Source organism: Petaurus breviceps, unplaced genomic scaffold, assembly GCF_028583685.1.
Source record: "Petaurus breviceps papuanus isolate PSGF00001 unplaced genomic scaffold, PetGlider_PUasm1.0 218, whole genome shotgun sequence".
NCBI lineage: Eukaryota > Metazoa > Chordata > Mammalia > Diprotodontia > Petauridae > Petaurus > Petaurus breviceps.
This window is the reverse complement of record NW_027185872.1, coordinates 5087671-5110660: the sequence shown is the minus strand read 5'-3', so window position 1 is coordinate 5110660 and position 22990 is coordinate 5087671.

Sequence of the window (22990 nt, the reverse complement as noted above, 5' to 3'; positions counted from 1 at the left end):
TGGGAAAAGAATGCCAGAATGCCACAGAATCCAGCCTCTGCCCCAGAACCACATGGTCCACATGATTCAAGTTTAGTAAAATTAAGGTAACTGATTGTTCTTATACCAACTTCAAGGTGCAGGCAGTGGACCCTGCCCCCCCCCCCTAGTCATGCCTTCCTGCCTCATTTTTTGAGGTAAGAACTCACTCCCCCCCCCAAAGTCTCAGCTCTTTCTTTTCTACCTCTTGACTCTTGTCATTCTCCCCTTCACAGTGTCCTCCACATAATGACTAGCAATGGGTCATGAAAATTATCCCAGGTTCAAAGAGGTCTGAGGAAATCACTAGAAAAACTGGACTTGGAGGGAAAACCGTGGCTGAAACTACAAATTATCTTGTCCCCATTAGCACTAAGGTCGAGCATGAGAAGAAATGTCGCATAGCAGCCTTGGAAAGTAGAGGTTTTCACTCTAGCTGTGCAGGAAGCAGAGGGTAGAAGCACACTCACACTGCATAAATACGGAAGCCCATTCCCACTTGGTGGAGATGACATGACTCTTCAACTTTTTTTTGCCTTTTTTTTTTGCAGGGCAATTGGGTTTAAGTGACTTGCCCGAGGTCACAAGGCTAATAAGTGTTAAGTGTCTGAGACCAGATTTGAACTCAGATCCTCCTGACTCTAGGGCTGGTGCTCTATTCACTGTACCACCTAGCTGCCCCTAGCATGACCCATAATTAACAGACAGAATGCTGAGCATGATACTGTAGACGTGAATAAGAGACTTAATGAGTTGGTTTAACATAATGAGGCACAATCTCCTCAAGGGAAGCAGAATGGTGGCCATGAATAGTAAGTTAGCCCCATCATGCCATTGGAATTCTTTGAAATCCTAGACATTGATGAGAATTGACCTCTTCTGAGGAAGATCTTTCCTTCTCTCTTGGTCTGAGTTGAGAACTTAACTCACTTCTAGCCAAAGAGTTCATTTATACTTATTTCAATTTTGTTATAATCTCATCTATAGAATTTCTTAAGCTTCTGTTTGCTGTTTTGCTTAAATAAATGAATTGACCTGCTATTGGTGATGATCTTTGAGGAGCTAGCCTTTGGGGAGAGGGAGCAAGCTGGTGAGTGGCGGGTGTCCTCTCTCTTCAGACCCATCAGAGAAGTGACTTTGTTCTGAGTCTATCACACCTCGAGACCAGTGATATTTGAGGAATGGCAGAGAGACAGAATCAAGTCTGATACTCTTTCTTGGAGACTAGAGGAGAGGTTGCTCAGACTCAACTGTACCAGACCTCACCTGCCGTCCCTGCAACAGTAAGCTATTGGTACAGATTCAGACCCCCTTCAAATCCCTGATAGGTGAAATAAACCACATAACCTTTCTGTGCCTGCCCGCCGTGAGTCCCTTCCTATATTTAGACTACCCACATAATATTATGTTTGTGCACACATTTTATAGAAGTTATTATTGTTCGCAATCCTGCCCCCCATCCCTCACCATTTTATAGTCTTTAGCATAAGGAAGAGATAGCGCCATGAAGTCTGGAGCTTTAACCCATTTTTTTTTCCTAATGGAGGATTCAGAAGAATAGAATATTTCCGTGAAACCTCTCATGTTTTTTAGAAAATCATTGCCACATACAAATTATCAAACAGTTGATAAACAAGCCCTCACTAATCTCCTAATCCACGGCAGGTTCTTTCCTAGGCACAGGGAATACCAAGACAAAAGTCAGTTTTTACCCTCAAGGTGAATGAAGTATCCAAATGTGTGACAAGTCAGAATATATGTGCCCAGATGTGTCTGGGCATTTGTCCAGGAATATGAGTGGGTGGGTAGCAGATGCCTCAGGTGGACGTCTGCACCTTATTTTCTGTACTCCCAGCACCCTTTGGGAAGGGGGAAAACTCTTACCGAACACTTACTTTTCCCTTATGTTAGATTTACCTGTGTTCTTATCTTTCCTCTCCTGTCAGACTAAAGACTCCATGAAGCCAGGGACTGTGGTGATCCTTTTTGTATAATCATGGCAAGAAGAACATAGAGAAACTGCAGCTTGATTTTTTGATTGATTAAGAACAAATGGTCATAGATTTGGAAATGGACCTTAGATGCCAACTAATCCAGTCCTTCATTTTTTTTTTAAAGCAATTGGGGTTAAGTAACTTGCTCAAGGTTACATGGCCAGGTGTTTCTGGATGGGTGCTAAGTGTCTGAGCCCAGATTCAATCCCAGGTCATCCCAACTTTGGGGCCAGTGCTCTTACTCACTGAGCCACCTGGCCGCCCCTAGTGATTCATTTTTATAAATGAAGAAACTGAGGCCAAGAGAATCTCTGAGTGACTTGTCTAAAGTAGTAAGTGACCAAAGTGGAATCTGAACCCCAAGTCTTTTACTTCCAAATCAACAAGGATCCTGATGGGGTGATGGAAGCAGACAGGAGGCAGCTAAAGGTGACTCTTTGGTATGCTTTAGATTAAGCTGAACATTAAGTTTTAGAACATTTTTTTATGATGCCTGGAGGAAAGAATGAATATCTGCCATGATCAGGCAATGATGCTATTCTAGGCCACATGTTTTCCAAGGAGCAGTCCTTTATTGCGATCCCCATCTGGCTGGAATGAGTGCCAGGCTTAAGCTATAATGTTAACATGCAGCATACCAGTGACTGGTGCCCCAAACAGGATCTCATTATCTGAGGGGGAAATGAACTTTTTTATCCACTTGCTTCTGTGAGAGGATGGGGTAAAAAGTTCTCACAGCTGCCAGACAAAGAATGGCTGTGTTTAAAGAGTGGTTCGAAGCCCAAATGTTGATTATCTGAATGAAGGAATTTAATTAAGTTTCCGAAAGAACAGGATCCTGCTGACATCACTGATTGGCAAAATGAAGCTGAGTATTACAGTATTTAATGTGGCAATATTCCTCCCTTAATGATGCCATTATTAGAATTTGGCCAGTGTCCTGGATTAGGCACAATAGTTTGGCATCCTGTTAATGGCTTTGCAATGGCAGAGATGGGGCTCGGGGGTGTGAAAGCCACTCTGCTGAGAACATATTTGAGAGCAGAAACAAGACATTCACTCCTCACTTCTCTTTGCCTCCTGCCTCCTTCTTTATGGAGATGATTGGAATTCCTTATCTGGGATGGTCAGAAAATTACAGGCAGATGAGCCTGGCATCTCTAAATGCTTTCCCAATACAACACCACCATCATTTCTAATAAAAAAAAAAGCCAAGATCTATACATAGTATACCAAACTGGTATGGCATCTACCCAGCCATTCAATATGCTCTCCTATTATTACTGCAGAGTATTTTTGCATCATGAATCAGTCTGTCTAGCTTCTTGGCAAGATAAAGATTGGTGCCCATCACTCTTCCTTTTAATTAAATGTTATTTTATGGTGATAACTTTTAAAATGTGTGATGTGATATGATGTGATGTGGTGTGTGTGTGTGTGTGTGTGTGTGTGTGTGTGTGTATGTGTGTGAAGGAAGAGACCTCTATCCTGTATCAAATGTAGTGGCAGTAAAAGGAGGGCATTATATTTTTCCTTTCTTGATATACATAATACCATTTCAGAATAAGTCTCTATGTATCTGTAGATGGATAGCCCTGTGTAACTGTACATTTTGTATTCTTTTTTCCTTGTTCTTATAGGTCTGGACCCAGAAGAAACTTTGGAGACCACCTAATCTAACTCTTTCATTTTACAGATGAGGAAACTGAGATATAATAAGGTTAAGTGACTTGCCCAAGGTCATCCAGATTATGTAAATCAGAGGGGTATTTGAACTCAGGTCCTCTGACTCCAAAGTTAGGATTCTTTCTATTGTGTTCTACTGCAAAAGCAGTCTCAGATCCCAGAGGCACACCTCAGACATATGAGAAAATCTCAATATCTTCTCCCTTGAAACACAACAAACTTCCCCAAGGTTAGGGACTGGCCAGCTGTGAAACCAAAATGATCCTGTGTTTTCTCTATAGTTTAAGTACCTATTGGGTAGTAGCTGGTGTTTAGAAGTCCCTTTACCCCATAGGAATATACCTCTAGGTGGCAACTGTTGGTTTTCCCTGACTAGGCTTGTAACTTAATGCACAGGATAAACTTTCTTCTGGCTCTTATTTTAAATTTTAGTATAATTCTCTGTTATAATGACTGACTTGTCTGAAATCTAGATGGTCATGTGATGACCCCCTCAGCTTCCTATGGTTCTCTGCTGTTCAAATTCAGTGAATTTTAGAGGAAAGTTTCTGCGTAATCACTCTAAGCCCTGAGTTAAGAAAATCACTATCTTTAGATAGAAGTTGGGTTCTCTGCCTAATTTAATTTAATTTGTTGGAATAGTGGATAGAATGATAGTCTGCAGTCAGGGGTACCTGAGTTCAAACCCAACCTCAGACACTTACTAACTCTATGACCTTGGGCAATTCACTTAACCTCCTTCAGTTTCAATTTTCTAATCTGTAAAATGGGGATACTAATATGTACTAGTACATACTAATACTAGACTGTACCTCACAAGGTTGTCATAAAGATCAAATGAGATAAAAATTGTAAAACACTTAGCACAGGGCCTGGCATATAGTAAGTGATTTATAAATATTAGCTATCATTATCACATGTCGTTAGTTATCCTCTGACCTCTTTGTGAAGAAAAATAGAAGTTGAAGAAAAATTCAGTATTTGGGAATATTTAGGTAACAAGGCAGGAGATTATATTGTATTATACATATGAATAGACAGAAACTAAAAGGGAAAATTGAGGAAAGAGCTGACCTTTCCTCAGGACTTCTTTCCACTGAGGTCTTGTCCTGCCATACATACCTGTTGAGTCAAAGACCTTCCTCTACACTCTGTCCCAGCTCAGCCCTCCCTTTGCTCTTCTCAGGGGTAGGCTGGAAGGCCATGGTAGTTCTACCCTTTCAGATCCAGACCCTCCAAATCCTGCTCCTGAGATAGTTTTTTCTTTTATATTTATTCTTTAGGTTATGGCCAAATCTTTCCCACAAAGGCTTTGGTTTTTTCAAGATGTATAGTCTCCATTGTCAATCAACAAGGCTCTCACCCAAAGACAATTAGCCTTAACTGGGTGGGATAATCAATCAAGGTCCACCTTGACTTACAGGAATAAAGTATGTTTTCTTGCTTGGGTAGAAATCTAAGGACATTCTGGGACTAATTTTCTGGGGGGAAAGGGGGTGGAATGATGGGTCATGATTGAATTAGGTAAAAAAAACCTGCATTTGGATCTACCTCTTTTTGAGGAAAGGTACACAGTGGAACATGAGATACGGCCACCAGGTGTTAATGAGAATTGTGAGATCTCTATTTCAAGGAGGATGGAAGTGCTGGGCATAACCTCTTCTCTTACAGACACACCTGAAGAAATGGCAAGACAGCTCCTAAATGGGACATCCAATAAAATAAAGCCATAGTATCAAGGAGACATACAAAACATGTAGCACTAGCTAAAAAGTGTGCTCTGTATTTCTTTCCTGCTTAGTTTCTCTGGGCAATATTTTATTAAACTGACACCCATGTTTCCTTCTAGTTCTTTGCAATCAGTGGCGGGGCAAGATATCTTGTAATACCATTTTTCCCTCACTTGACTCTAGCCAGGACACAGCCTGTCTGAGGAAAGAGTGGTTGCCAACAGGTACAGACTGAGGGAGATTTCAGTGTGTTTATAAGGTAGAACCCCTTGGTTCAAAGCTGTAGTACCCCAGGAGTCACAGAGACAGAGCTGGTGCATCTTTTGATTTATTATTACGGCTCCACAAATAAAACAAAATGATTCCTTTCTTCATAAAAGGTCACTGCCTTTGTTAACCTGCGAGGCTGAGTGATCCCGGATAGTAGAAGATACCGCTTCACCCTTGTGAGAACCTGAAGAACAGACAGGCCAGGACAATAGCGGGAGAGCCGGCTTGCCCTACAGATGTGGCCAATGCAGCGCTGAGACAAAAGCCTGGGGGGGTTTGTTGAGTGTTCCCTTCCCCCCCCATGACTTAATCAGAAGGGAGGCTTCTCTCTGCTCACATATTGTTTCCTCCTCTCCTGTCCCCCCTTTTCTCTCTTTTCCTCTTGCTCCCACTCTTCCTTCTATCATTGATTCACTCTGAGAGCCACACTCTCTGGGTTTTGTTCCCACTTTTCCCTCTCCCTCAGCTAAGAAGGGAGAACTCTTTATGTCCTCTCTCTGTCTCTCTCTCTCTATCTTTCTCTGTCTCTTTCTCTCTGTCTCTCTCTCTGTGTCTCTCTCCTCTCTCTCTTCTCCCTCCCTCTCTCTCTGTCTCTGTCTCTCTCTCTCCCTCTCTTTCTCTGTCTCTCTCTGTCTCTCTTCTCTCTCTCCCTCTCTCTTTCTCTCTGTCTCTCTCTCTGTCTCTCTCCTCTCTCTCTTCTCCCTCCCTCTCTCTCTGTCTCTCTCTCTCCCTCTCTCTCTCTCTCTCTCTCTCTCTCTCTCTCTCTCTCTCTCTCTCTGTCTCTCTCTCTCTCCCTCTCTTTCTCTGTCTCTCTCTCTCTCTTTCTCTCTGTCTCTCTCTCTATCTCTCTTCCCACTATGCTATAGGAGGATAAATCTTTCTCTGCTTTGATCCTTTATTTTTCTGTATGGGACAAGGGATGCTTCTGAGATTTTTCTACCATCTCAGTGATGACTAGCCCAACTGGGCCTAGGAAAGATATTAATAGGTCATCTTTAGTCATCTTCTTTGCAAGCATTATTACATACCATTTTTTAAAGATCATTGCTAGAAATTCTATTTTCACCACTTAGGTGACTTTCCTAAAATAGATTTGCCAGTTGATACTAATCTAATTACCATGTATTTCTTTTCACCTTTTGGCATCTTTTATAGATAACAGTCGTTTAATAATTAAGATATAATTTCCCTAACTCCCCCACCAACTTACATAAAAATTCTAGGGGTTCTGAAAAATGCTTCCAGTTGTTCCCCCCAGAATACTGGGGCATTGTGGCCAGGGTGTGTTTCTTTTGGTGTTTCTCTGGTAGAGTGGGACGTAAAGCAGTGGGCACTTCACAAAAGCAGCCTATAAGAACCTTGAAACAAAGCAACTTCCTAGATCAGCATTAAGAGTAGGATAATAGCCTGGACATTTTAAGTTTAGCTAACATGGTGTGAGCTGCAGTATTTAGGAAGAAAATCATGCCATTAGTCCTTCTCACTTAAGAATCACTGGGCTGAAGTTCAATTTAAAACATATTCTTGATTTAAATTTGGTATAGATGAAAAGCGGGGCTGAAAATAGAGATGACGTATGAAGCCTACCTTCTTGAGGCCTTACCAAGAGGCATCGTGCATGGTCTATGCTCTTGGCTGCTCACACCCTCCAGCTTCCTTCACACTTTGTACTCCCCAGTGTTCCTCTCTATTTTGGGATCTACATTCCTAACCAGCCCCATTCTGCATCCTTTGCTTTCATCATGAGCCAAACGCATCGCTCAGCTTAGCGCCCAATGAACCTGTTCAAGGTAAGATTGCCATGAGGCTCCTTCCATTTTAAGTCTCTCTCAACAACTTGGACATTTAAGAGTTTGTTTCAGGATGATGCTCAGTGTCCTATGAGGCAAGGCCATTTTTGGTCTGTTGTTGTCTTTGTATCTTCAGCAACTGTCTTGGTGGCCCGAACGTAGCAGGCGCTTTTTGTTGAGTTGAATTGCCCTTTCTTGTTGCATTATCCACTCACCACCTTCATGCCTAAACTCTTGAAGCTTTGGGCAGTGAGCATGTCAGTGATCAAGGCATTGTCTGAGGGTCTTTCTATATGCAATGGTCTAACTCCAACAGTTCAGTTCCCTCCACACCTCCTCATTGTGAGTGATTTCTGTCTTTGACTTTACATCAATTCCCCTGGCACATTGGCCCATTGTGCCAAGGATTTGCTTTCTTTCTGTTGATGCCTTGAGCATAACCTCACAGTGTCCACACTGTCCATCTGTTGCCTTACATTCTTGTGACAAAAGTGGCCCACATCCATTTCTGATGATATCTTTAACTATTTAGCATCAGTAAGGGACCATTGATTGAAAACTAGAAGGGCCCTGAAGATTACTGTGTCCAACTTCCTTATTTTATAGATGAGGAAACTGAGGTTCATGGAATTTAAGGAACTTGTCTGAGGCCACACAAGTACCAAGCAGCAGAGCCAAGATTCAAAACTAGTATAACTGGTTCCATTGCCCCCTGGCACAACCAATCCATAATAATCTCCTGCTCCCAATGCACATCTCTGCTGCTCTGTGGCTAAAGCTTTTCTTGTCTCCTTCACTAGAATGGAAGCTCTTTGAGATGAGGGGTTGTTTTATTCATTATATTTGCATACCCAGCTCCAAGCACAGTGCCTGGCACATAGTAGGTGCTTAATAAAAACCTGTTGATTGATATCTTGATTCTTCCATTGTTACATTCTTCCATGAACTGAAGCCATCAAACACTGCTAGGAAAACATCTATGTTAAGATGGAGTTTCAGGAGTCATTTAAAGACCTGAAATCTGTACAATCGATTCCACTTTGAGTTCTTCCTGTTACTTATTCCTGGGCTCATACTAACAGTACAGTAAAAAGAACCTTCAGCTGGGGCTAAGGAGAATAGAGGACCATGGAGAGCTGAGAAGCATGGTTAACTTGGGTCAAACTTCTTCAACATTTGTGCCCAATCACACATTTGTATGAACAGATATTTGAGCATAATGGAATTAACACATCTGTTCATTAGGCAGATGTCCCTTCTCTTCTCAGAGGTATTTTACTGTTTTTGTAAATTTATTCTTAGATATTGTTTTCTTCAGTTTCACTTGGTTTCTAGGATTGTTAGCAGTATACAGTCATCCTAAAATTGTGGACTCCCATTCCAATTTATTGGATGTTATACTATCATCCCTTTTACACTATTATACTATGTAATAATGCTTTGGTGTTTCAGATAACCACCTTGTACAGCATCCTCCTAATTAGTGGAGGATGTTTATTAAATCGTGCATGAAAGGACATGAAACAGCTTTGGCACATATGAGAAAGGAAGTAAGAAAATCCACAGTTCAGTAAATCTTTCAAAGAAAGACTGAATGTAGTGTGAGCGAAGCGGTTCATTGTGCGACTCATATTTTAGTTCTTTAAGAGCAGGAATATCCTTTGTCTTTCTTTATATCCCCATCACTTAACACAGTTCCTGGCACATAGTAGGTGCTTAATAAATGCTGTCTGACTGCCTCAGTCCAGGTTCAGTGATTTCCAAATTCCTGTGTTTGCACATTTTCCTCACTCCAGTGTTTCTTCAATCTCCATGAAGTGGATCAGATTTAAAATTGGAAGAGACCATAAGAGTTATTTAGTTCAATCCCCTTATTTGACATCTGGGGTAACTGATATTAAGAGAAGGGTAGTGACTTGCCCAAGGTCACTTGTCAAAGTCAAGATCTGATGCTCTCTCTAGGGGTACACAGCAACTCATCATCCCTGCACCTCCCTATCCTGGGTGACTCTTGGCCAAGTCCTCCTATAACTGCCCTACATGGGCTCAATGTGCAGGAGGTCTTCCTTGCTTTCTCTTTAAAAAAAAAAAATACATATTTGGAACTTGAGAAATAAAACAGGCATTTCCATAACATAGTAGAATAGAAAAATAGATGATTGCACATGAAACTGCAAGTCTCATATGTACAACTTACTATTCCTTGTAAATATATAATAAAGTTATCCTGTAACTTTCTTTTTTTTCCCATTTTTCTTCCCTCCCCTCCCCCAATGGCTACCATTAGACACAAATGTGTGTGTATACATACATATGTATGCAGAACTATTCTATACATCTATTTATCACTTCTTTCTCTGGATGCTTCTCAGTGACTTCCTCCTTTATGGGAACTTTGTGATTAATTTGCATGATTAAAATAGACAAAATGACTTAGTTGCTCAAAATTGTTCTTAAAACAATATTTCTGTTACTGTATACGGTGTTTTCTTGGTTCTGCTCATTTTACTCTTTATTATTTCATGCGAGTCTATCCATGTTTTTCTAAGATCATCGAGCCCATTTCTTAAAGCACAGTAATATTCCATCATGATCATACACTACAACTTGCTTAACTATTCCCCAATTGATAGACATCCCTGCAAGTTCCAGTTCTTTGCTACCACAAAGAGAATTGCTATATAATATTTTAGAACAAACAGGCTCTTTTTTTCCCCTAGTCATCTTGGGAAACAGACCTAGTATTGGTCTTGCTGGATTAAAGGGTATAGTCAGCTTGATAAGCCTTGGGCATAATTACAGATTGTTCTCCAAAATAGCTGGATTAGTCCATAATTTCACCAACAATGAATTAGCGTCCCAATTTTTCCACATGCCCTCCAACATTTATCACTTCCCCCTTCAATCATCTTAGCCAATCTGATAAGTATAAAATAATATATCAATTCTGTTTTAATTTTCATTTCTCTAATAAGTAATGATTCTTCTTGATATTTAGAGGATTCCAGAGGAGTAAAGGGGGAGTCTTCCACCATTTATCCCACCATTCATATTAACTCTTGTCATGTAAGGAGCCCATCTTCTTTGTCATTCATGCATTTCATGGATGACAACCTTTACTCCCATGCTCCTTTATTATTCTTTATTTGTCAGGTATTGCTGCCCCCAAATACTACCTTGCTGCCCTCTGGGGGAATTGTCATTTTCAGTCCTTTAGAGATGGTGGTGGCCAATGGATCATGGCCACACAACACATTGCTCACTATTGAAAAGTGTCATAGGAAAACAGAACTGCAGAGCTGGAAATTTCTGGGAAGACTCTTGCCCCAACCTAGGCCTGACCAAGAATTCCCTCCATGGTAAACCTAACAAGTGGTCATCTATGCTTTGCTGATGACCTCCAGTGAGAGGGAACCCAACACTTCCCAAGAAAGCTCATGCCATTTTGGGTAGCTTTGCTTATTAGGAGTTTTTTTTCCTAAATCAAGACTAAGTTTGCCTCTTTGCTAGTACCCTCCAAAGCTCTGAATTCTTACCTCTGGGTCAAAGTAGAATATATTTATTCCTTTTTCTACATATCAGCCCTTCAAATATTGAATGTAGCTTTCATGTTTCCCCTGAGTCGTCTTCTCCAACATCATCCCCCAGTGTTCCTTTAATTTTTTCCCATTAGACATGAGCTCAAAGCCCTCCAGATCCTGGATGTCCTCCTCTGGACATTTTCTTATCTATTTCCAGAGAAAGGACCTTGTGGTGTTGCCCACTCATTTTGGGTTCCAGTATGTTTTATGTACAAGGTTACATGGGCCAAAAAGTTGACCAGTTTTCTAAATAAAATGTTCCCAGAGCCAATCTGAGAATTTCAGTGAAGATTCCCCCTCCTCCTCCCCCCATGGCCTGCATGGTGGAAAGACCTTTTGACTCTAGAGCTGGCTAAAAGATGTTGAGTTACAGGGATGGGAGGGGAGAGAGAGGTATTCAGTGCAGTTTTAATACATCTTGGAGGAGTTGTTGAGACATCTGGTTTCATTTAATTGCATTACTAATGATAGACAAGAGATGCTTGTTCTTTTAACCTTACAGAGAATTCTGGGCACCATAGAAACACATGAAAAACCCAGTAAAACCAAGGAAACAGGGAGACTAGAATATTGGATTTGGAATATCATTACAAAGCCAGCTTTTCACTGGAATGGGGGAAGACAAAAGAGTTGTTACACACCCATTTCCAATAAGCAACTCTAAAGGTGAGAATGAAGGAGATAAAAATTTCCAAGAAGAGTAATTGAGTCCTGTGATGCGGGTCTGTGATCCAGAAACCATTGAGAACCAGAACCAGGACTCCCTGCCCTGGGCCTGCCTAGAGAAACCTCAGCCAGAATCAGACTAGATTTTTAAGTGCATTATTACTAGAATAATAATGGGGCTTCAATGGACCCCCAACCAGGAAAGCAGGCATGAGGACTAGAGGCCAAAGAAAATCAGGACTGCACAGACAAACAGATATGAACAAAACAGCCCAGATTTCATTTCTATTTGTGTTTTCTTGCTTCAAACCAATGAAAAAAGTCAGATTTGGCCCCTATTCCCAAACTCCCAAAGCACAGGAGGATTTCTTTATTGAGGAAAGCAGTGAGCTGACAGAAAGAATGAGAAGGAAACAAGCAGAAAAAATACAATACATTTTTTAAAAATCCTAATGGGAGATAGATGTAGGACAGCTAGAAATGTCTTTGTTTGTTTGTTTGTTTCTTTCTTTCTTTCTTTCTCTCTTTCTTTCCTTTCTTTCTTCCTGTTTTTTTTCCTTTCTTTCTTCTGTCTTTCTTTCCTCTTTCTTTTCCTTTCGTTCTCTTTTGTTTCTGTTTCTGTTATATAATATCATTTAGTATGATGCCTGACACCAAGTTCAATTCTTAAAAGCTTAGATGGAGTTCCTGAGAGATTCTGAGGGCAGAGGCAACTTCCCATCAACATCTAGATCTAGAGCTAGAAAGGACTTTCAAGGTCATCCAATCATTTAGTTCAACGCACTCATTTTAGAGATAGGAAAACTGAGTTCCAGACAGGTTATAGATTTGGTCAGGGTCTCACAGCTAGTAAATGTCTGAAGCAGGATATGAACTCTGATTTTCTTGAGTCTGAGTCCTACGTCCTATCCACTAAACCACACTGCCTTTCATCTTTGGGTCTACTGAGTCTCCAACCTTCTCCAACTTGTGTCTCTCCTCTTACTGAAACCCTCCTCTCTCTGCCTTCATGGACAGCAAATTCTCATCCCTGGGCAAACCAACAAGCCCCAACTTTTCCCTTTTTAGTCCTTCCCTTGGGCTCCTCTCTGCCCTCCCAGGATCTGCCCTCCCAGGCTCTGCTCCACTCTGCCTTCTACTCCTTCATAAGCATGTGCCCTTTTTCATACTCCTGCTGTCTCATTAATAAACTCTCATCTACAAACTTTCCTTCAACCTAGACCCTTCATCACACACTTCCACCTTCTTCCAACATGCCCAGGACCTTGGCTCGGCCCCTCTGCATGCCTTCTGAGGCTGACTGTTATTTCCACCATCCTACCTACTGGTTGGGAAAGGAGGTTGTTGGCCTGCCACCGGCCCCCCATTCCCACTGCCAGACCTCTCCTTCAGTGACACTCATTATTCTCTTATCGATTCTCACCCGAAGCACCAAGACCATTTTCCTGAGACATGAAACCTATGTCTCTGCCCTGCTGAAAACCTGTGAAGGACTCCTCATTGCTGGTACAATACAGAAAGCCTTCCTTAGCCTGATGTTTAAGACCTTCCACAGTATAGCTCCCACCTTTCTTCCTGGTTATCCCATATGAATGAGCTTCACGCTATTCAAGTTTCCCTAAGCTCAACATGCCATCTTCCCTTATCTCTGGGCACTCCGTTCCTTCCGCTATGCTTGACCATCTTTCTCAGAATCATCTTGAGTGCCACCTCTCCATGAAGCTTTCCATGATTTTCCCAACTTAAAATGCTTCTTTTCTTCTTAAATTCTTAGCCTTGAACACTGTCCCAGAGTGAGATGAGCTGCTCTGGGTGGCTATAGGCTCCTCTTCATTGTAGATCTCCAAACAGAGGCTACATGAGCACTTGCAGGACTCCGTGGCTTCTGAGAGTTTTGTTTTGATTTTTAAATTCATTCATTTACTTTTTGTTTTCTGTTCTGACTTTCCCTACTGCTCATCCTTTGCCTACCCACTGAGAAGGCAAACAATATAATGCCCACTATACCTATGAAGTCACACAAAATATTAGCCATGTTAAGACATTTTCTAAAAAACAAGAAAAGTAAAGTGAGAGAAAATCTTCCCCATTGTGTACTCAGAACCTATAAGTTCTCTCTCTGGAGTTGGAAAGCATTTTTCATTAAAATTTCTATGGAATTGTTGTAGATAATTATATTGATTTGAAGAGTTAAGTCATTCACAACTGATCATCCTTACAATATTGCTAGAACTATATACAGTGCTTTCCTGTTTCTGCCCACTTCACTTTGTATCAGTTCATGTAAGTCTTCCCAGATTTTTCTGAAACCTTCTTGCTCATAATTTCTTATAGCACAATAATGTTCCATCACAATCACATACCACATCTTCTTCAGCCATTCACAGATTAATGGGTATCCCCTTGATTTCCAGTTCTTTGCCACCACAAGAAGAGCTACTACAAATATGTTTGTACATATGGTCCCTTTTCCTTTGTTCTCTTTGGAATATAGAACTAGCAGTTGTATTGCTGGTTCAAAGGCATCCCTGTGTGATAGTTCTTTGGGCATAGTTCCAAACTGTTCTATAGATTGGTTGGACCAGTTCACTATTCCAACAAATAGTGCATTAACATCCCAGTTCTTCCACATTCCTTATCTGTGAGGAATAAGGAATTCATTATTATGAATTCATATCTTTTTTTTTTCTGTAATATTAACCAATCTGATAGATCTGGTGTGGTATCTCAGAGTCAATTTAATTTTTATTTCTCTAATCAATAGTGATTTAGGGCATTTTTCATATGATTATTGATAGTTTTGATTTTTTTCCTGAAAACTGCTGTTCATATACTTTGATTATTTATAGATTTGGGAATGGCTTTTATTTTTTATAAAATTGGCTCAGTTCCCTACATGTTTGAGAAGTTAGACCTTTATTAAAGAAACTTGCTATATATTTTACCCTTCTCCCCGTTTTCTGTTTTCCTTCTAATTTTGGCTGCATTTATTTTGTTTGTGCAAAAACCTTTTAATCTCATGTAATGACAATTATCCATTTTTACCTCTGGTGATCCTCTCTTTTTCTTAATTAGTCATAAACTCTTCTCTTAGTCATATATTTTGCAGGCAATTTTTAATGTGCTCCCCTAACTTGCTTATGATATTACCCTTTATGTCTAAGTCATGTGCCCATTTTGAGCTTAATATATGGTGTAAGATATTGGTCTCTGCCTAATTTCTGTCGTATTTCTTCTCAGTTTTCCCAGCAGATTTTTTAAATAGTGCATTGTTTCCCCCAAAGCTTGGATCTTTGGGTTGATCACACACTAAGTCAATCCTTTCTAATTCATGTATTCTGTGAATTGAGGAATTCCTTAAGTTATCCACATTTCTGTTTGTATCTTACTCACTGTGGGATACCTACCTTGTTTTCTGCTCACCTGTTCTTATATCCAAGCACCTCCCCCCATCAGATGGATCAGCCTCTCCTCAAGGGCAGAGTCAGTCTCATGTTTCACATTTGTGATATATTCTAATTCCTAGGACTGCCTTGAATATAAAATGACCCTAATACATAGTTACTTCACTGACTTGAAAATTAAAAAGAACTGTCTTTTTTTTTTTTTTTTTAACAAATTCACCACCACCCGATTTGGATGAACAGGTCCCCATTCAGGGCTATGGCTCTGGGCACTTCTGAACTTGTTCCAGGGTAGGCTGATGGACCTTTAAGGAACTCACCTGCTGGGAGTTTGAGGCCTGTAGGATCCCCCAATGTGATCTTATCCAAGTCATTTTAGAGGTCAAAGAGTTGAGGAAATTTGCCCAGGGTCACAGGGGCAAATACATGCATTTACACTTTGGTCCTTTTTTTTGCAGTTTTTTTTTTAGTTTATATCACTCATTTCCACAAGATTTTGAGTTACAAATTTTCTCCCAATTTTTCCCATACCCACCACCCCAACACAGCGATCCCACTGGATATCCCCTTCCCCAATCTGCTATCTTTCCCCATCCCCCCTCCAACTTTCCAGTAGGGCATGGTGGATCTCTATGCCCCAGTGCCTGTATATCTTAACACCTTGGTCCTCGACTCCAGAATCAAGGCTCTTTATGTCAAGTCTTCATCCCTCAAAGGGGTTTTGAGTTTGAGAATAATGAGAAGCATTAGTGGCGGCAGATAGGTGGCTCAGTGCATGGAAGCACCAGCGCTGGAGTCAGGAAGATCTGAGTTCAAATCTGACCTCAGACACTTACATGTTGTGTGACCCTGTTTACTTCAGTTTCCTTGTAAAATGAGCTGGAGAAGGAAATGGAAACCTGTTCCAGGATCTTTCAAGAAAACCCTAAATGGGGTCACAGAGAGTCAGACATGATTGAAATAGCTGAACAAGAATCATCGGAAGCTGAGACTGAGAGATAAGGAGACCGATCAAGAAGGGGCGTTTTGTGCTTGTTCAAAGGGAAGCCCACTTTGTGGTGCTCAGTTCCTCAGGAGGGAAGGTACAGAGCTCCAGAGAGATTCCAGCAGCAGCAGCAGCTTCAGGTGCTCTTCTCCCACCCCTGTCCATGGTCCCTTGTCTCTCCAGGTCTCCCCTGTTGGCCTTTGCAGCACAATTGCTTACCAAAGGCTGCTTGGGTTGAACAGGGTGTGTTGTGGCAGGATGGCCACATTTCATGCTATGATCCCTAAACCTGGGTCATTCATTCTAAACCTCACCAGGGGCCAGAGAGCGGCCAGAGACAGGGCGCCTCTGCAGGGGCCCAAGGACTCTGGGCAAAGTGCGCTCCACGGCTCCTTATCGGCCACTGGATGGCTCACATTCTCAACGGCAGCTGCCCGGGAGACAAGCAGCAGGATGGATGAAGTAAAGAACAAGATCAGTAGCTTTGTAGGTGGGCCTTTAGGTGTGTGGCATCTGGTCCTCGGGTGTGCAGCACAGGTCTGGGCCCTCAAGGCACTGAGCAGCTGCCGTCTGGAGAATTCACTCTGCATTTGGCAAGCTCACTCACCGACCAGCCCCTTGTGGCTCAGGGCAATGCAGACAGAGCCTTTGGAGAGCCCTCAAAGAATGTGGGCCTCCTCCCAGAATTCCCTGGGATGACCCATCCTCACTGGCTTCGAATCCTCAGCCTCCAGAAGCTGGGTGGTCACAGGGAGCTCTCCCACCTCTTCCCTGGTGGCAGGGCCTGGATTTGTAATTACGCTTCTTGGGACCTTGCTCATTGTGGCTGCCATGACAATGGCCTTGGACATGGGAACCAGGCAACCTGACTGTCCACTCTCAGCAGGGCCCTCCTCCTCCCTCTTCATTTACAGACACAAGTGAATGTTCAGACCACCTGCTCAGTAAGGGGCAGGCTCAGACTGCCCCCTCCATCACCAAACACCCTAGGGTGGGCTGTGCCCCCAGGAGCATCTGTGCCTTCCCTCTCTAGAATCAGAATAGGTCTCTACGTGACACCCCATCATTCTTTGGCCTTGGGCACAAGGGACTGAGACCTATTCCAAATGAGTGTGTCCAGACCAGAGTAAACGAGTCTTTCTCCTTTCCTACAGCAAAGTGTCAATTGTCCACATAAACGGGAGCCCTCAGGATGCTATAAAATCCATAACTCCTCCGCTAGCGGGACAGCCCTGAGTGTCCTCTGGCTTGGGGGTCGCCAGGATGGGCATCCTTTCTGGAAACAGCCAGTGGGATGTATTTTCTCAGTCACTTGCACATCTCCCTATCCATGCATAAAACAGGAGGTGAATCGCCAACCGTTCTCATCTGGGAGGTATTCCCAGGGCCAGCGGCATCAGTGCTGGGATGCCCTTTGGAGACTGGCGGGGTGGCTGACTCATTCCAAGGGCAATAGGCCCCCTGAGGGGAGGCAGGGAAAGAAGGAGAGTGCCTGACCTTCCTTCCCTCTGCCGGGATCTTTGCCACAAAAGATGGAGGAACGTGGCCAGGACCCAGAGGGGCACACACCATGGTGGGCACGCTGACTCGGAATGTGGACGCAGCAAGAAGACAGTGAGAGAGAGGCCAGAGAGAAACAAACTCAGGGAGGGAGGACTCTCTGTGTCCGACGGCCATTGTCCTACCTCCTGACCAGTCCATGGGTTCCTTTTCAGTTCTCTAACTAGGACAACATGACTTAGTGCTGAAGACACTGGATGCAGCCTCTGCCAGTGGGGCAGTGGGCCAGGACCCTTCAGCCTGATTTCATCACCTGCATTCACATCTCTTCCCCCAAGTCCTAGCATATGAGAGCCCTAAGCAGGCAGACAGCCACCTCCTGCCTCCTGGCTCCTGCATCGGCCTCACGACGGGCACCTTCATGCTCTCGGCTCCAGACTGGCACAGGTTCTTCATACACAGCCAAGGCCCAACCCCAAGCTGTGGGCCCATCCTTCTGCTGTGCAGCCTGGCACCTGTTTCCACTCCCTCTGACCTCCAGCTTTAAGAACAGTTACCAAATCAACACTCCTTTCCTGGGAAGGACATGTCCAAGCAGTTGCCTCTGACATTATTAGCCATCCTCCCTGCGTGAATTCATTGAGCTAAACAGGGCTCCCTGGCCAATGAGGTCTTCATGGCCCTGGACATTGTCTTCCCCTATTAGAATGTCGTCTTCTTGAGGCCAAGGATCGGTTCACTTTGAGATTTGTGTTCATGTCTCTTAGCCTGGCATAGAGAAAGAATGTCATAGATGCTCCTTCCTTCCTTCCTTCCTTCCTTCCTTCCTTCCTTCCTTCCTTCCTTCCTTTCCTCCTCTTTCCTTCTTCACAAATAAGCACAGTCTGACCTACTTATGTTCATGCAAGGCAATGCAGAATTTATGGAGTAGAGAAGGGAGTTTTTCACTTGGAGCCAGAAGAGATCTGGATTCAAAGCCTCAGCAGCTGTGAGCCCCTGGGCAAAGTATCTCACTTCTTGAAGCTTAAGTTTCCTCATCTGGAAAATGGGGATCATAATAGCACCTGCCTCATACAGTGGTACTGAAGATCAAATCAGATTGTAAACACAAATCCACATTTACCATCTTTTTCTACCCTCAAAACCACCTGTGACACAGTCTGTGTCTCTCTCCTTTATCATCCTCTCTGTCTCTGTCTCTCTCTCTCTGTCTCTATCTCTCTCTCTCCCCTCCCGTCCCCCCCATCTCTATCTCTGTGCATTCTAATATAAGTAAACACACATATATACACATACATATTTATTGTTCAGCAAACCTTAAAATGCTAAAGAAATGCTAGCCATTGCTATATCATGCTTTGTAAACTCTACAAAGAAATATCAGATATGGTTAATGATTCATTAGGATCTTATCTGTCCCCTGGTAAACATTTAATTTCCTCGCCTTCAGATGTGATTTCCTTCCAAATGGACAGAATCCTTATTTGTTTCTTGAAGCTCCCTCCCCTCCCACCTCTGTCCCCACCCTCCATAGCTCTCTGACTTGGATTTCTCAATTTTTCTCTTGGAAAGAAAGTTGGATTTGGAATTAGGAGAGTTGGGTTCAGATCCTGCCTCTATCACTTACTTCCCATGTGAACTTGGACAAATTCTTTATCTTCTCTGAGCCTCAGTTTCCTCATCTGTAAAGTAAAGAGGTTGTATAGACCGTCTCTAAGGTCCTTCCAGTTGCAAGCTTACCATCCTAGGGATGACTGGTGGGACTGTGAGGAATTCATTTCCCGTCTCTGGGTCTCGGTTTCCTCTGTTGCAAAATGAGGTGGGTGGGTAGGTGGGATCCTTCAGTCTGTGCTCCTGTGACTGGCCCCATTTCCTGTTCAGGAGAGAGGCAGCCTTCTCAAGCAGCCTGAGGCGGGTTATGGCCTCTGTCCTTGTTGGTCCAAGAGGGTAGTTTAGTTTGGAACTTCTCACTTATGTGACTCAAGTGGCAGATAAATCCTAAAAGCTAGTCTGTTTGCCCCAGAGGGGAGCCCACTGTCACCCTTCCCCTCTGTGCGAGGAGGCTCGGAAGAAGCCTTTGCCAATGGCCCCTGAGCAGCTGCAGCCAGCTCAGGCCCATCACCCACTAGTAGCTAGGCATGTTGCTAAGCCCCCAGGACACAGCAGAGGGCAAAGCTGGGCCCTAACCTCAAGAAGGGCACTTTCTAATGGGGGACACAGGGTGCAAACCACCGTGCACAAGCAAGATACAGATGGCATCAAGGGAAGGTGGTGGCATGAGGTGGGAATCAGGGCTGCTCTAATGATACCAGGAAGGCTGGTCCCTCCTGAGAGAGGAGCCGGGGGATGATGGGCTCCTGTCCAGACTTCCCCACCCCCTAGGCTCCCCCTGTCCTTGTGCTCTGACATCTAGGACCTTCTCTCCCCCCTGGTTCCTCCAGTATCTCCATGTTGAGGAAATTATCCAGGCCGTTCCTGATGGCCCCTCTCTGAACTCCACTCAGCCTCTCCGGACTTTCTGCCTGGCCACCAGCCTTCCCCTGCTTTCCCCTTCCTTTTAGGTGCTGTCTTCCTCCAATGGAATGTAATCTCCTGGAGGGTAGGGACTGTGTGCTGGTGTCTCTGTCCCCAGCTGGGCATACAGTAAGTGCATAATAGATGCTTGTTGCCTTGACTTGACTCATAGGAGAGCAGAAGCATGATGGCCATTGAGTGTCCTGGCACAGTCCGGAGGGCCTACCAGCACCGGGCCCCAGGCTCAGCAGAAGGGCAAACGGACCGGGGGCTCTATTTAAAAATTGGGAACAGCATAGAAGGGTTTCCAGGCTTTGTTGTTTAAATGGGAGGAAAGCCTCAGCTATCCAGAAAGCTCAACTAAGGAGGACTTGGGGGGCCCAGGGCTCAGGATTGCTGCGGTTATATAATTTTCCAGTCATATCTGAGTCTTTGTGACCCCACTGGGGGTTTCCTTGGCAAAGATCCTGGAGTGTTTTGCTATTGGCTTTTCCACCTCGTTTTACAGATATGGAAACTGAGGCAAACAGTGAGGTGACTTGCCCAGGGTCACCCAGCTGGTTCGTGTCAGAGGTTGTACTTGAGGTCATGAAGATGAGTTTTCCTGACTTTGGACCTGGCGCTCCATGCACTGTGCTGCCTAAGTACTCCTGCCCCTGAGGTTGGATGGTGTTAACCATAGTAATGCTGAGCTGGCATTTACAGGAAGATGATGCTTGTACAAGCTCTGTGACTCCAGGGATGGAGCAGATGACATGGGCAGAGTGGGTGGACTCTGATCTCAGCTGGTCTGGGGCTGGGCACCCCGAAGGACCTCATCCTGCCTGCCCCTTCCCCCTCCCCAGCCCACCCACCCTCCTGGCTCTCCCACACCCAGACAGGCCGGCTGACTCTGATCTTGCTCTCTCCTTGTGTCCTTGCTAATAACCCCCAGCAGCCTCTGACTTTGCTGTTGATTCTGCAGGGGCTGGACTTCCTGCTGAAGGCCCACTCTGTGATCCCCTTTCTTGAGTGGCCCAGATGCCTGGCAGTGCCAAGCCTTCTTCTCCAGAGACAGCTGGTGGGGGGTGGGGTGTTGATGGCAGCCAGGGGCTCCTGAAATAGCCAGTCCGAACCTTGCTCTGTGCTGGGACCCACCTGGTGGTGTCTGGTGAAGGCTCCAGCTGCCTTCCAGGGGCCAGGCTCCCCTGGGATCACCTGCTCCTCTCTCCCCAGTCCTATCCAACTGATTCCAGTTACTGCTAATGGCTATGCCTACCTGCCTACACCGCCCCCCCCTCCCGCCCATACACATGAAGCTCGTTCTCCATCTGCAGCCTATCCCTCCTTGCTGCCTCCGCCCTGATTCAGCCTCTTAGCCCCTCTTGCCTCAGTGACTGCACTGATCTTCTCACTGGTTTCCCAAACAAACCTCTTCCAACCCTCCTTGGTATAGGCCACGCCAGGAATGCAGCCAGGCCCAGTGGTTAAAGAGTTGGCCTCGGGGCTGGTATGATGCAGTGCAGTCTTTAACTTCTGGAGCCTTCATGCCCTGATCTCTAAAATGGGCATGATGACATCTGGATTATTGGGATGATAGTAGGAAATCCGGTGATATTGCATAGATGCTGGAACAGAAGTCAGAAACCAGCTGACTCAAACCCCATCCTCAGGGTCAGGGAGTTAACACAAGCAGCAGGTCCTCCTGGGTCACATGCAGTAGCTTGCTGCTGTTCCAAGGGGAGCTGAGAGTCTCAACTGAGGGATCAGGCAGCAAACATTCTTTGGGCAGCTACTGTGTGCCAGGCACACAGTGCTAAGAGCCAGTCCCTGCCCTCGAGTTGAATGGGTTGAATGTAGGAGACAACATGAAAACAACCATGTAGAAACACGCCGTAGACAGGATCCACTGGTGGGGACTCCTGGAGTTGAGGGGCAGCTGGGAAGGCACTGTGCTAAGTATTTTACAAATGGTGTCTCATCTGATTCTCACAAGAAGTTTGGGTGGCAGGCAATATTATTATTCTCATTTTCTCATTGGGGAAACTGAGGCAGATAGAGGTTAACTGACTTGATCAGGGTCACACAGCTAGCAAGCATCTGAGACTAGAAAGGATCTGAACTCATATCTTCCCAATTCCATGCCCAGTTTTCTTTCTCCTTTACCCCCTAGCTTCCTCTGTGGTGGGAACTTACAATTTTTTTTCAATTGAATAAGCTCTTTTAATTGCCCCTTCCTTAATCAAATTTGGGTCCCAGTCATCTTGGTAAGTAAAAAAGTGCCAGCACCCACGTCCCACCGGCATTGCTAACCAAGATGATCCCATCCTTCTGAGAACAGCAGAAAACCACTTTGGGGCTCTGCTTGTCCCTCTCCCCTTTTCTAAGTGATCACAGTCAGCATAAGCCCCATGACACTTTGTAGGCCCCAGTGGCTAAAGAAGTGGAAAGGTTGTCACTCAGCAAGTCCAGGTCACCATGCCCCAAGAATGGCTTCCTTTGGTGAAAACAGTTGCTGGAAAAGGAATCAGAAATGTGTTTCCTGCCCCTTTCCCAGAGTTCTGAATGGACTGGCCCCTGGTTTGTCCTTTTTGGAGATCTGCTAAGTGGGGCAGGAATGGAGCCTGAGAGGCCTCTGCAGGAGCTTCATCCTCCTTTGCCCAGGCTTCAGCACCTGGGCATGTGTTCTAATCAACCCCGGGGTTCATTGTGGACACATCTCCTGGGAACCACTTCCCTGAAACCATGGTGGCTTCCACACAAAATCGCATGTGCGATTTGGAGAAGATATAAAGGGGGATTTCTTCAGTCATGCTATGTCACTACAGGCAAGATGAAGTAAAGACCAGAGCTCATGGGCACTTTGGAACACA